Source organism: Lissotriton vulgaris, chromosome 2_2 (genome assembly GCF_964263255.1).
Source record: "Lissotriton vulgaris chromosome 2_2, aLisVul1.2, whole genome shotgun sequence".
Taxonomy (NCBI): domain Eukaryota; kingdom Metazoa; phylum Chordata; class Amphibia; order Caudata; family Salamandridae; genus Lissotriton; species Lissotriton vulgaris.
In genome coordinates, this window is record NC_141688.1 from 134,811,023 (window position 1) to 134,825,066 (window position 14,044).

A 14,044-nucleotide genomic window follows, 5' to 3' on the forward strand; every position below is an offset into this window, starting at 1 on the left:
CAATATGTTCAGGAAGTCCATAAATTCGGAGATTATTTCTGCGATTTCGGTTTTCCAAATCCTCTGTCCGTCTCCTCAGAAGTAATACGTCTTTTTCTAGGATGGAGATCCGAGAGCATGAAGACTGAAGAGATTCCGTTGACTTCTCCACCAGAAGAACACGAGATTCCAAGGAGGAGCACTTATCATGAAGAAATTGCAAAGTCTTTGTGATTTCAGCCATGAAGGGTTTCAGTGCACGAATTTCTTCAAGGATAAGATCCGTTGAGGCAGAATGTGAGGAGGTACCTGGGGAGGGGGGATCTTTCTTGAGGCACTTTGTCGACGCTGATTGTGGAAGCTTACTTGAAGAAATCGTTTTCGGAATCGCCCCAGGGGTCAAGTCAGATTTTTGAGAAGCATGGTCCTCTATGTCTGGAAGTGCAGAGTCAGAGCCTGAGGGAGTACGTGGTTTGACAGAGGTTGAAAGCTTAAGGTTACGCAATTTCCGAATAGAGAAAACGTAAAACCAGTAATAAAGCTACAAACCTCTCAGGAAATCTCGAAAAGAAGTGACCAAATAAATACTTAGGAAGTCCAAAGATAATTTTAGAAGCAGAAATGTGGCCAAAGATCCAAAATTGAGTCAAATATGCAATCAAATGAAACAAGAGTTCATATCCTCACAAGCGACAAAATGGCGGCCATTAGAAAACTTGAAGCGAGGGAAAAAAGATAGCGCTGACTGGAATTCACCATATAGGGGTTTATCCTGGTAGAAAAAGAAGGTTGCTGGCGTGGCAGTAGACAAAAAAGCAGAAATGAAGAGATTGCGCTACAAAAATCGGCATTGGTGCAAATTGAGGAGATAAAAAACAAAATGGCGGCTGTGATGAAAACGGCCCGTTGTGCGGTAACATTCACAGCATAGCCGCAATGTAAGTGGGCAAAGAGCAGAGCGTCTTGCTCACCTCATGCTCCCCCAAATGGTGCTGGGCTCAGAAGCAGTGTATCGCCGGTGTAAACGTGCGAGAAATGCCGGTTTCGGTTCAGGGAAGTCGGAGCTCCACCGCTAAACCGCCATCTTGTGCGGCCTACCCCTGCACTTCTTATTTGAGCAGATGAAGAAAACTTGAGAGGAGCATATACCACAGACACCGGTTTGCCTGTGCAGTTCATTCCTCATTGTTGTCACTGTTTTCTGGTTAAGCAGGTGCCATGTACCTGCTATGCACTTTATTTAGACATGCTATGTACTTTACTTTGAGTTCACGGCTTCAAGATGGCGTTAAGTGAGTGGAAATGCGTGGAATTTGTTTGAACAAACATATGATGCTGATGAGTTAAAAGCCCCTGTGTTAGAGCTGGGATATCTGGTTGGCTAAGGCTTGCGCCAAAGCCAGGCAGAAACCACTACTCTAGTCAGGGCAAGGGAGTTACACGCCAAAGATAACCCCTGATCACCGCCTTGGTAGCTTGGCACGAGCAGACATGCTTATCCCGGAGGCAATGTGTAAAGCATTTGCGCACACACACAGCAACAACATCCCAGGCACACTACAAAAGGAACTCCACACAAGGTTATATAAAACAATAGCCTTTGTATTCGCATAAAACATCAGATAGTAATCACACAATATACATTGTGCCAACTGGCACGGGCAATATTCACCAGGGATTATTTACACAGGACAGGGCCACGTGGGCCACTGTCCGGATCAGCACTTAGCAGAAATTGGTACAAGCAAAAATCGATCATAAACCTACAACCAGTAGCCACAGCCATAGTAATCACTGTACTCCACCTCAACCTGTAACATAAACTACAATATGCACAGCCACCTCAGGAGCGAATTACATTCTGCACCAATCTCACCAGCATAAACACATTATGCAATCTCCTCCCTAGTCTAAACACATTAGACCCTACCTCCTAAGTATAACTCACATTAGGGGCATACTCACTAGCATAACCACATGGAATGCAAAATAACCTCATAACCATAAACCAAACGTAGAGGTATCAACAGGGTTCGTAAAACATACTAAATGCATTACATTTCCTAGCACCACATTTAGAGCACATCAATCACATTAGGGCCTTGCGCCCTATCCATATACCAGCCCCCTGGCCAACTGACCATCAAAAAGCGGCTCAAATTCCCTGTGTCCAGAATGTCAGGGCGCGCTGCCAACGCAGCACCAGTCAGGGGTGCGCCATCTTCGCAAACCTAAACGTTGCAGCTGCCCACTACTTGCTGGGCAGCTGAGAACAAGAACAGGGCCTAAACGCTGCAGCTGGCACTAAGTGCTGCGCTGCTGTGGAGGCCAAAGTAGGGGTGAAGGGAGTGCATCTCACTCCTGGGTTCACCAAGAACATGTCCCCTAGAAAGAAAAGCCTAAACGGTGCAGCTGCCCACTACTTGCTGGGCAGCTGAAAACTGAGAAATGCGGCAGGGGCTCTCACTGGCCCTTAGGAACAAGTTGCGCCAAAATGTTGGAACCCTCTAGGCTCTAGAACAATACTGCGGCACAGGTTGGAGCCATCTAGGCTCTAGATCAAATAATGTGCATTTTGGGAGCCCTCTAGGCTCTGAACAAAACATGCCCAAACGCTGGAGCCATCTGGCTCTTAAAATAAAGGTGCCCCATCGTTGGAGCGCAATGGCTCGTGGTGGAACACGGGCCGCTTGGATCTCTGAACCCCTACGGGCCCTTGAAACAAAAAGATAACCATCGTTGGAGTGGCCCGCTGCCATCCGGGGCCGATCTGAAACAGGGCACCACTCTGGGGCCTGGGGGGACCCGCACGGGGGCCCCTTCACTCGACTTAGCCCCTTGCAAGAGCCTCCCTGGCTCTAAAAGAGGCCACCGTCGGGGCGGCCCGCATCTGCAGGCCCTGTGTACACACGTGGCCTTCCCCTGCCCCAGCCGTCTCAACTTAACGGCTCTCGGTGGGGGAAAGGCTCATCAATGCAGATGCGGGGGGGGGCAGGCACCGGCAATGTGCCTTGCGCCCCTTCCACAGGAAATTGGCAGCGGCGCTGGCGGGGCTCTCTTTCCTCATGGGATCCCCACCTTCTCCCTACGCATGGCTTCACCAGGTCCTCTCTCCTCGGGAACGGGGACTTGGAATAGGAGACCGCAAGGCTCCGGACGGACTTTCCGGCACTGGCACCGCCCACCTCCTTCACTTCCGGGTCGCGGTTGGCAGCGGCCCTGCAACGTTTCTCTCAGCAGCTCGGGCTCCGGCTGTGAAATCTCAGGGGCAAAATGAGGGGTGGGCTGCCTTGTAATTAAGAACAAATAAGCGGCCATAATCGGGTTGGGCACCCGAAATTAGAAATACATCATCATCATCAATAACTTTATTCAATTCAAGAGGAATCATAAAAGTATACATATTTAACATACAGACTCACAAATAGTATTTTTTATCCAAAGGTACAGATACATAAATGCAAAACACCAATTATCAAAAAATGAGTTATCTAGGGACACTATGTTCTTTGTAAAAATGTTCTTAAAATCAACCCAATAGGACTAGTAAAAATTACAAATTACATTAAAAACAACCAACATTTATAATAATCCATTACTCCAGATTTCCTAATGAACTCAAGATCGATTATATCTCCGAGAACAATTTGTAACTTTCTTTAGACGGATGCAAACAAATATAAAGTGCACTGTGCATTTTCACACTACATCGTCAAATGTAAAGGTTGGTTAGGCTCTCACACTAACCGACTTAAATTTACATACTTAAATAACATTATTTAGAGGGCAGACAAAAGAAAAAGGAATATAAAATGTACTTTAGCCTTTCACACCAACCCGCTTAATTTTGTGGGGTAGCTGCCACGGCTCAGTTCATTTTAAATAAATGTATTCATATGAGTTATCAGTTCTATGAAATTCAGTAGCTTATAGCAGAAAACATACTATTAATACAAGTGTGGGCATAATGCAGGGTAGGCTCCTGTCATTATAGAATATCGCAATAAGCGGGGTGGGCACCCGTGCTGGGAACAAAAAAGGGCAGGAGCGCTTCCCTCTGTGGAAATGACAGCACTCTGCGCAGGAATCAAGATAAAGCACTCACGAGGCGCTGGGGGCACAGAAACCACAAAGGCCCCAGAAATGACCCCTACAGCAAGAAGGGTCCCAGCAACCCAGTCCTCACAGGTGAAGAGGGCAGGAGAGTCCCAGCAACAAAGACCATCAGGCATCCAGGGGCTGGGCAGGGTCCAGAGAGGCAAGCCTTCCCCTTGACTCCAGCAGCAGCACGCCCCTGGTAGTTTCAAGTTGGAAAACAAGAACATTTTTCATGGGGTCACAGCCCCTTTTTATACACAGAAATCCATTGCCTACAAAGGTGCAGGCAAGGGGCAAACCAGATGCAACTTGTTCTGGAGCACTTTGTTTTGCTCAGGCCCTCTGCCTATTCACAGGGTGGGTCAGGGACATCAGACACACCACAGGGGGTGGAGCCAGCATTGTGGAGGGAAGGCCCAGCCCTATTTGGGTCGCAGGTGCACTCCTACCTCCTATCAACATGCAGATCTCTACATTCACCACCGGGGCAGATCCATCCGGACTCCTGGAGCCAGGCACACCAGCCAGCTCCAGCCAATCACAAGCCAGACAGTCAATTCACATTTACTGCACAGACATGCCAACTTCTAGAAGTGGCACTTCCACACTAGACACCATAAATCCACGCACATCATCGTGTAGTATTTAATCTCACGAGTTCGCACAAACCAAAGTCGCCCCTGCACTCCCCACACATCAGGAACTACCATGGACACACATATTTCCCAGCAATTCCTATGGGAGGGCAGGCCACTCTCACCACACATACACAGAGAGTGCGCACACTTTACACTGGACCACAGTGAAAAAGTGCACAGAGGCTTAAAATCACCAACACCAGGTTACAAAAACAGGCTAGGCAAATGCAAAAAGTTTCGGGGTGAACCTGCCAAAAGGGCCAAGTCCAACACACTGTTTCCAGCTGACCTAAAAAATTAGTAGATATGCTTGTTTTTCTTTTCTTTGTTCAGCAACTCTGCCATCTAATTAATGGCCTCCATTTCATGTCCCAGAATAGTTAATAACCTCTATTTTCCGCTGACCTTATTTAAAAAAAATAATAATTCCCTCTTATTTATTTCTTCAGCTGCCCCGTCATCGAATTAAAGGCCTCCATTTCCTGCCACAGTCTCCAGGAAGTGACAGCCATCTAATTGACAGGGGACACTCAGTATTCTTCAGAATGGTCACAGTGGCAAATGTGGTTGTTTAGTCAGCCTTCTATTTCCTGCTTCCAGTCTCTTTCCAGAGAGGAAGCAGAATTGACAGGAAACTCTTAGTAATCTAGAAGGCTCCAGATTTACACTTGGATGACAAGCTTTAAATACTGCTTTTAAACTCAGTCCCCTACTTAGCTTCATCAATCCGTCTTGAGAGAGAGCTGTGTCTCCCATCAGCTCTGTGTCCAGAGTCCAGCTTCCTGCTACATGAATAACCTGGACATCTTTGCCTGGAAGCTGGGGCCAGCAACTTTTTTTGAAACTATGTCCCTTTGAGATAGCTTACAATAATCTTGAACTTTGGAACCGGGACAAACAGTCGGCACAACTATGCCATCATCACCTTAACTACAACCATCTTTTCACCGTTTAACGTTCCAACAGTTCTGTCCCATAACAAAGAACTCAGATTAGTGTACTAACCTGGCATTTCTAGTTTTGGAACCCCTTTTTTTCCACAAGAACACCCCAACAATTTGAGTTTGAATAAGAAAGCTGTGGCTAAATGTAAAGGACTACTTATGTGAAGTAACACAAAGTTAAGAACAGATAAAGATTTCGGAATCCTCTGAGCATAGATTAAAGGATACGCTCCCAGGATTCAATGCAGGGATCAGTTCTCAAGGGCTCTTCACATGGAAATGAAAGTCTTATAGTAATTCTTGTTTGGTATGTTCCATGAAGGACTCGTACCTCAGGCTGATTGTAAAGAATTAATAGATGCTTGTCTGTAGTGATTGTACTCTTGTTGCAAAGGACTTCTCCTGGCCGAAGGAGTGCACCTTGCCACTAGAACTTGAGGAACCCTACTCAGAAGGATTAAGACCCACTGCCATCATTTTCACAGGAGCTCCAGGTAACACCAGATCCATCTCTCTCTCTATCTCTCCTACCCTCATTTCCACCTGGCATGGTGTAGGAAAGTCATCCTTTTCCCCTGCTCATTCTCCATTTTTTTACTGATGCTCGTGGTTACTGACTATAAAAGTATTCTGGCCTCTGCTATCCAGTCCCAGGGCCAGTGCTCTGTCCTCTAAAGGAATATGGTAATTAATATCAGTTTGACTGGCAAAGATAACCTACCTTTAAGTCCCTAGTATATGGTAGGGCATGTAGATATAGAGACCCCACTGGACTTAATTTGAGTAAGCATGCACTGCTGTGGTGTATGGTGTAATTTTAAAGCCAGAACTGACTTGCAGGGTGGTTTTAAAATAAAACGATGTCCAAATTCGACTTTGGGATTAAAAGCAGTTCCAAAGTTCTAAACTACCTTTTTTATTACTTACAAGTCATGCCTAGGGTCTGCCCTTGGTGCACCAAGGGTAGGGTGTCTTGTTATATAAACCAGGAACAATATAAAATATGTTTTATATGCCCTGGTAAGGAAACTCAGCCCGTCCTTTTATCCTGTTGTAGTGTTGCTAGCCCCATGGGCTAAAAAGGGGAAGGCTTTATTAAATGTAATGGCTATATTTGCATTGTAGCAAAGTATCAAATTAATGGTCTCATTAATTCCAGCAACTTGCCAGAGTTGGATTTAATGCAATTATTACAGGAAAGTAGTTTTAGAACTTACTATCATGAAGTTACCTAAAATAGTGCTGTAGTAGCCTTTTTTGATTGGTCTGTCTTTGACAGACTCAGCCAAGCTGCTCGCTGAGTAAGTGTGAAGAGGCCTAGAGCTGAAACAAACAGTAATTGGTGGAAGGAGATTTGCTTCCTGGAGAAGCCAGGGGAAGAGAAGGGGCTGAGGAGATAAGCTGGTGCCGCTCTGTCTTGCTGTCGGCTACTTACGGCTCGCGGCCCCCGCTTCGCGGGCGACGCTCGCAGCCGTCTTTTGGGACAGAGAGACCTTGGCATTCTCCTGATTACCACGGAGCCTGCACTTGGGATTTGAAAGCCGACTTTGGGATCCACACCATCACGCTCACAGGGGCCGGGACTGCGAGACCCAGGGATCACCGCGCATTAACAACGCAGCGCACCTGGTGTCTCTTCCCGCCCCCTGCTCTCGGCTACTTACGGCTCGTGGCCCCCGCTTCGCGGGAGCCGCTCGCAGCCGTCTTTTGGGACAGAGAGACCTTGGCATTCTCCTGATTACCACGGAGCCTGCACTTGGGATTTGAAAGCCGACTTTGGGATCCACACCATCACCACAGGGGCCGGTACTGCGAGACCCAGGGATCACCGCGCATCAACAACACAGCGCACCTGGTGTCTCTTCCCACCCCCCTGCTCTCGGCTACTTACGGCTCGCGACCCCTGCTTCGCGGGCGCCGCTCGCAGCCGTCTTTTGGGACAGAGAGACCTTGGCATTCTCCTGATTACCACAGAGCCTGCACTTGGGATTTGAAAGCCGACTTTGGGATCCAAACCATCACGCTCACAGGGGCCGGGACTGCGAGACCCAGGGATCACCGCGCATCAACAACGCAGCGCACCTTGTGTCTCTTCCCGCGCCCTCCCACTCCTATAACAGTACGCCAGCTCAAGCAAACGCGGGACGCGCGCGGGCGTGCGCCGGGCTAAGCCCGGGCAAAGGGCGGGCCGTTTGAGGCCGTTCGAGGACGGGAGAGACCGGGACCGGGCCACCCCTCTGATCTGGCCTACCCGCGCCGGGTACCGGAGTTGAAAACCACCTTCAGCGAATCAACAGCTTCCCTGAAGAATAAGGTGGTCAGTTGGCTATCTATGTATAGACCTCTACCTCAGGGCCTAACCAGCGAAGTCCTGATGGTTAGAAGGGTTCCATGGGTAAGCAACTCAAAGAAAACCATCCATGGGGATTGTGTGCTGATAAATTTTAGAGATCCCAGGACCTCCGCCTATATCTGTGGGTGGCATCCGGATGACCAAGCGAGTACCATCAAGTCAGTACCCCTTTCCTTCTTCTACCCACCACCGAATTACAAAGGGGATGTGGAGAGATGGGGTACTTTCACAGAGAGGGGGGGTGAGTGGGACTATACAGGGAGAATAAACTCTAACTACTCCAGAATTCAACAACATGCATTCCTCACACCATTCCTGGAGGAGGAGGGATGGGAAACGTATCATGGGAGGGGAGGTGCTTGGGGGGAAAGAAATAGAAGAGAATATCGCCCTAGACTCCAACACCCAACATATTTGTCAACATTCAATAGATACAGTGAATTAGAAATGGTGGATTGACAGGTGAGGCCTCATGGCAAGGAGTATCTCCATTGCCATAGAGAGGGCTTAGATGGAACCATCACACCTTGCAGCCCCATCCACGAAATAACGATAAAGATAGGCCAGAAAGGAGAAACGACCCATACAAGCGAACCAAAAAAGCCCACCACCAACCACCTTAATAGTCATAGGGAAATAGGAGAATTACGAGCAGTCACGATTATATCAACAACCCCCACGCCTAATGTAAATGATCACGCTCACTCTCCACCACTATCAGCAAACCACAAGCTGCCCCTCCTGAAAATACTCTCATGGAATGTTGCAGGCCTGGGAAACAAATGGGATCAACCGGAATGGTTATCATTTATTGATTCTAAAGATATATGCCTCTTCCAAGAAACCTGGGCGAGGGAAGAGCTCTCCCCCAAGGTTTTGCAACTTTCCACATCCCGGCGAAATGGGGGGTAGAGGTCGCCCTTCTGGTGGCCTAGCAGCATGGGTGGCAACTCACTTGGGATGTCAGGCCACGCAACTCCTGCTGTCCTCAGAAGATATCCTAGCAGTGCAGCTTGAGTGGTCAAATTCTCGTAGACTGGTCTTGATAAATGTTTATTCCAGACCAGTAAACATAGCACGAGAATCGACCACGATTGAGGAACTTTCAGTTTTCCTAAATGAATTACCCACGGGGATCCCAATTGTGGTGGGAGGGGATTTCAACTCGCATTTCGAGCCTCTTGCTGGTCTCCTGGATGGTTCCTCATTAGAAGAGGATGCAAGATGGCTAGTTCCTCCAACGGTAGCCCCCCCCCTAGAGCATGGACCCCACTTGCTCTACAGATTACCGCCCTAACCCTCAAACATGGAATTAGGGCGTGCAATGGTCGCACTAAATCTGACAATCCCAGCAAATACACCTTTAATAAAGTGGGCAGGGAGTCAAGAATAGACTACGTCCTAGTTCAACTGTCTTCATGGCAGCATATAATTGATTTTAGGGTGTTAGCGAGAACAGATAGTGACCATAACGCCCTAGAATTGGACTATGTGAACCCTGGGAAGGAGAGGAGGGACCATGCATTGGTGGCGGTAAATTCAAACCCAAGTCTACACCTCGAGAACAACAGAAAGAGAGTGAGGTGGGAAAAATTGGCTACCAGCAGGGAAAAACGATCATGCCTCTATATAAGAATAATTCCAATACTAGAAAAAGTTGGACGCCTCATTGGGGAACCAACCTCATGGGAAACCCACAAAGCAATGTGCTCCCTACACGAGGAACTCGTTAGAACCCTGGCAATAGATCTCTTTTCTAAGACACACAATATAGGTGTTGGTTACCACCGTTCCACATGGTATAACGCCAGCTGCCGTAAGGCAAAGGGGGACCTTCTCTTTTCTATTAAAGAGGGTAAAAGTAGATCAGAGATACAGACTAGAAGACGGGCATATAAGGAAATGGTCTATAGTGCTAAGATGGAATGGGATCAGAATAAGTGGGAGGAACTTTCTAGTTCCCTGGCCACTAGGGACTCTCGGAAGTTCTGGCGTATAGTTAACATGGGGTGCAAAGACCTAGCGCCAGCAATAGAACCAAATATTGCTCCAAGCGCTTGGCAGGAGCACTTTCAGTCCCTCTATACAGAGGAAAATGGGGCTAAATGTTATTCACCCCCATTTGTCCCAAATCACCTAGGGGGGGTAACTCTTCACAGAAAAGGAGGTCAGAGCAGCGATCGCAGGCCTACCATTGGGCAAAGCCCTAGGTTTGGATGGTCTTCCTGGTGATCTGTTCAAACAGGAGCCTAATGTATGGGCCCCTTACCTATTGGTATAATTTAACGCAGTTCTGAGGGGCATGGATGTGCCTTTTACTTGGCTGGGAGCGGAGGTGGTTCCTATATTTAAGAAGGGCTCGCCCTTGCTCCCAGCCAACTACAGGCCCATAAGCCTCATAGACGTGTCCCAGAAGCTCTTTGGGAGGCTTATATTAGATCGGCTCCAGAGTTGGCTGGAGGAATGTGCTATTTTGAGCCCATATCAGGTAGGTTTTAGATGGGGGATATCAACAACTGACCAAATATTCCGTCTAAACCTCATCTATTGGAGGACTGCATTAGTCGAGGGGAGCAGCTTGTACACTGTGTTTGTGGACTGAGAGCTGCCTTCGACTTGGTCCCTAGACCAAAATTGTGGAGAGTCCTGGCAGAAATGGGTGTTCCTGTAGAAATCCTATCCATCTTAATTAAACTACATCAGAAAAATGTTGCACGTGTCAGGTGTGGCAGGAATGGGGATCTCACAGATAAATTCCCCGTTGACAGAGGGGTTAGACAGGGCTGTGTGCTCGCACCGACCCTGTTCTGCCTCTTTGTGAATGGGGTGATTTCTCACCTGTCAAGGACTGCAGACATTGATGCCCCTGAGCTGGATGGCAGCAGGGTTCCCGCTATTATGTTTGCGGATGACACCCTACTGCTATCGAAATCCCCTATTGGAATACAAAGGGTATTGGATGGTTTCCTTGAATTCTGCACGGAAAGGGGACTTGAGATCAACGCACAAAAAACAAAATATATGATCCTAAACCCCACTCCCTCAACACGCCCCAATCCCATGCTTGGCTCAGTCCGCTTGGAGAGGGTTTCTACGTTTGAGTACCTGGGCGTAACTCTAAACGAGAAAATGACCTGGGAAACACACAAAACCAAATCTAACATGAAACTTGTGCAGCTAGTGGGTGGCATCTCAAGGATGGTCAAGAACTCTACATACCACCCACTGGGTCCAATTATCCAAATCTACAAAGCACAGGCACGGGGGCAGTCACATACGCGGGCGAACTCTGGGGTCACACCACCGCTCAAAAACTGATGTGCACAGAAAATAAATTTATTAGGCAGTTGGTAGCTCTCCCCGCAAGTACACCGTTGCTCCCTCTGAGACTCGATCTGGATATTAGGCCAATCGAAGATGAATTGGAACTCAAGCCACTAACCTTCTGGCGAAGACTCTGGAGCAGCACTGATCTCATTAAATATAGGACTGAGCTTCAGGAGTTCTTAAACACACCAAACACTAGCTCTATTCCATGGCTAACCTATATAAAAAGGTCATTTGAGACTCTTGGCTTACCAGAACTATAGAATGACCCGGCAAAAGCATGCCTCAGGATTTCACGGCAAGAACTATCAAAGGTTTATTACAACTTAAAACTTATTGTTGGCGTGAATGAGACGCAGGTGGGCTCCCTGACTAATTTATTCACCCAAAACAAAGACTTTTACTCCTTCGAATGCGTTTTGGATGGAATGAACCCACCGCTTGCTAGGAAACTCTTTCTACAGTGGAGGTATGGCACACTACCTCTAAGGTCATTCACAAGCTCATGTCGTCACCCCCGACCACTGAGCGATGCCCGGCATGTGCCCACTCTCGAGAAAAGGACTCACATGTGGTATTTTTCTGCGAGTCTTACCGAAAAATGAGGAAATATTGGCTTATTCCCCTCCTTAAAAACATGGGTTTCAGAAAATTTCTACCCGCGTACAGAATCTTGAAGACTGATTCCTCCCCACAGATAGCGCTTGCAATGGCGAAGTACTTAACAGCAATATGGCACGCACGCTTACGCTTCATCAAATTGAACGCGGACTCTTAATCATGTACTATTAAATTTTACCTGATAATTGATTTCAAATAACTTGATTCATCATGTAGAGACCAATTTTTACATTATTGTTTCGTTGTATTGTAAATATTCTTCTGATTACGATGTGTGTATATCTTTTATGATCTTATTGGTCGAAATAAAGATTTCAAAGCGATAAGCTGTACTTCAAAGACAGGTGAACAAATGTCACGGGATTCAGGCCAGCCCCCACTTCCTTGATCCCTAGCCAGGTGGGAGGCCCCGTAACTACATTAGGAGAGGGACTGGAAGGGAAGTGTTGTCAGTTGTTAGCCACACTTTTTGGTTGGGTTACACAGAGACACACACGCCAAGGAGAGAGTTACTCCATTTTGATTTTTTGTGAGAAGAGTGCACTCTAGGTCAAAAATATGCCCTACTTTTCTGGAAGTGGCCAAAGCAGAGGGAGGTAATGTTAACGCAACTGGTTGTGGTGCCCCCCTCTTACCAAACATAATGGATGACAAATATGGGGGAGCCGCCAGAGCTCCTCAGAACACTGCCTGGAACATCAGAAGAAGGAGGACTGCCCTGCTGGACCCTTGGACTGCACCGTAGAAGGCTTGCACTCAGAAGGACTGCACCTGCTGCTCTCACAAGGCTGCACAAAGAAAGGACTGTGACTGACTCAAAGGAAGAGGAGTGGACGCCCTAATCAGCAACAGGTACAACACAAATGGAAGAAGATACCTGCAAACCCAAAGAGAGGATCACCCCGGCTGACAGTTGCAACTATATTTTTCATGGACTGTGCAGGTCCATTGTGAGAAACTAGGCACCAAGAGGCAATCCAGAGTCCTTGAACCCTTGGGTGGGTCTACTGGGCCTTTTTTTTCTCAAACAACAAAGAAAAAAAAATGATCTCAAAGTTTTGAAACTTTCTGCAAAGTTTTGCAAAAAGCTTCTGGAAGAGACTGGCTCGGTGCTGAGAGTCAAGCTGCCATCATCAACTCCTGAATTGGCCTGACTGCGCTGGTTTGTCCCACTGAAACCTCCGGAGCCCCTCGCCATCGACGTTGAGGACAAAGATTTCCGGAGGCTCACCGAGGCATCACAAAGTAGTAGGTCACTGTCATCAAATTAAACTCCGGATCCGAGGAACTAGAGGACTCGACATTGAGAGAAAAGCTCTAAGATAAAGACTAAGGTCCTAATATTAAAACTTGGCGTCGGGGAATACTCCATCACAAACATGACGGAGAACCCTAGCTTTCTACCTATCCAGCCTGCACTCCATCGCAGTCGGCCGAAAACTTTGACTTTATCCCGGTCTAGCGTGACTACATAGCTTCCAGTGGCACTTTAAGCTTTTTGGCTCTAGGATGCACAATTTTTTTATTTAATCTTTAAAAATCCATATCTAAGTTTCCCTACACTGGATTTCTGTCATTTGGGTGTTCTCTGTTCTTATAAATTGGCTTTGGATTTCTATTGTGTTGTTTCTTTTTCTTACCTACCGTTTTGGTAACATTAAATGCTTTACAAATACCTGTCTCCTAAGTTAAGCCTGACTGCTTGTTTGCTACGCTCCCATGTGTCGAGTAAGCATTAATTTACTGAGACTTGATTGGACCTATTACTGATTGTGGTATTATTACTAGTTGAGGGTGAGTACCCCCACCTACTAATAATTCACTTTCCTACAGTTCGTCCCTGGAATCAGTTATCTCTTCTGATACTAAGACTTAATCTCTAGTGGTGGGAGATCTTTGCTTCTGCAGAAGTCTTGGGAAGTCAGGTGAGTGGCCCTCGGTGAGACAAAAAAATTGAATGAAAAATAAATGGGCACTTGCGGTTACTTAGGCTTTTGCAACTCAGGGTTCCAAGTAGCATCAGATAGCTCATACTTTTCTATCGTTATCTATCTGACAGCGGTTGGAGCCCCTTGCTGGACAAA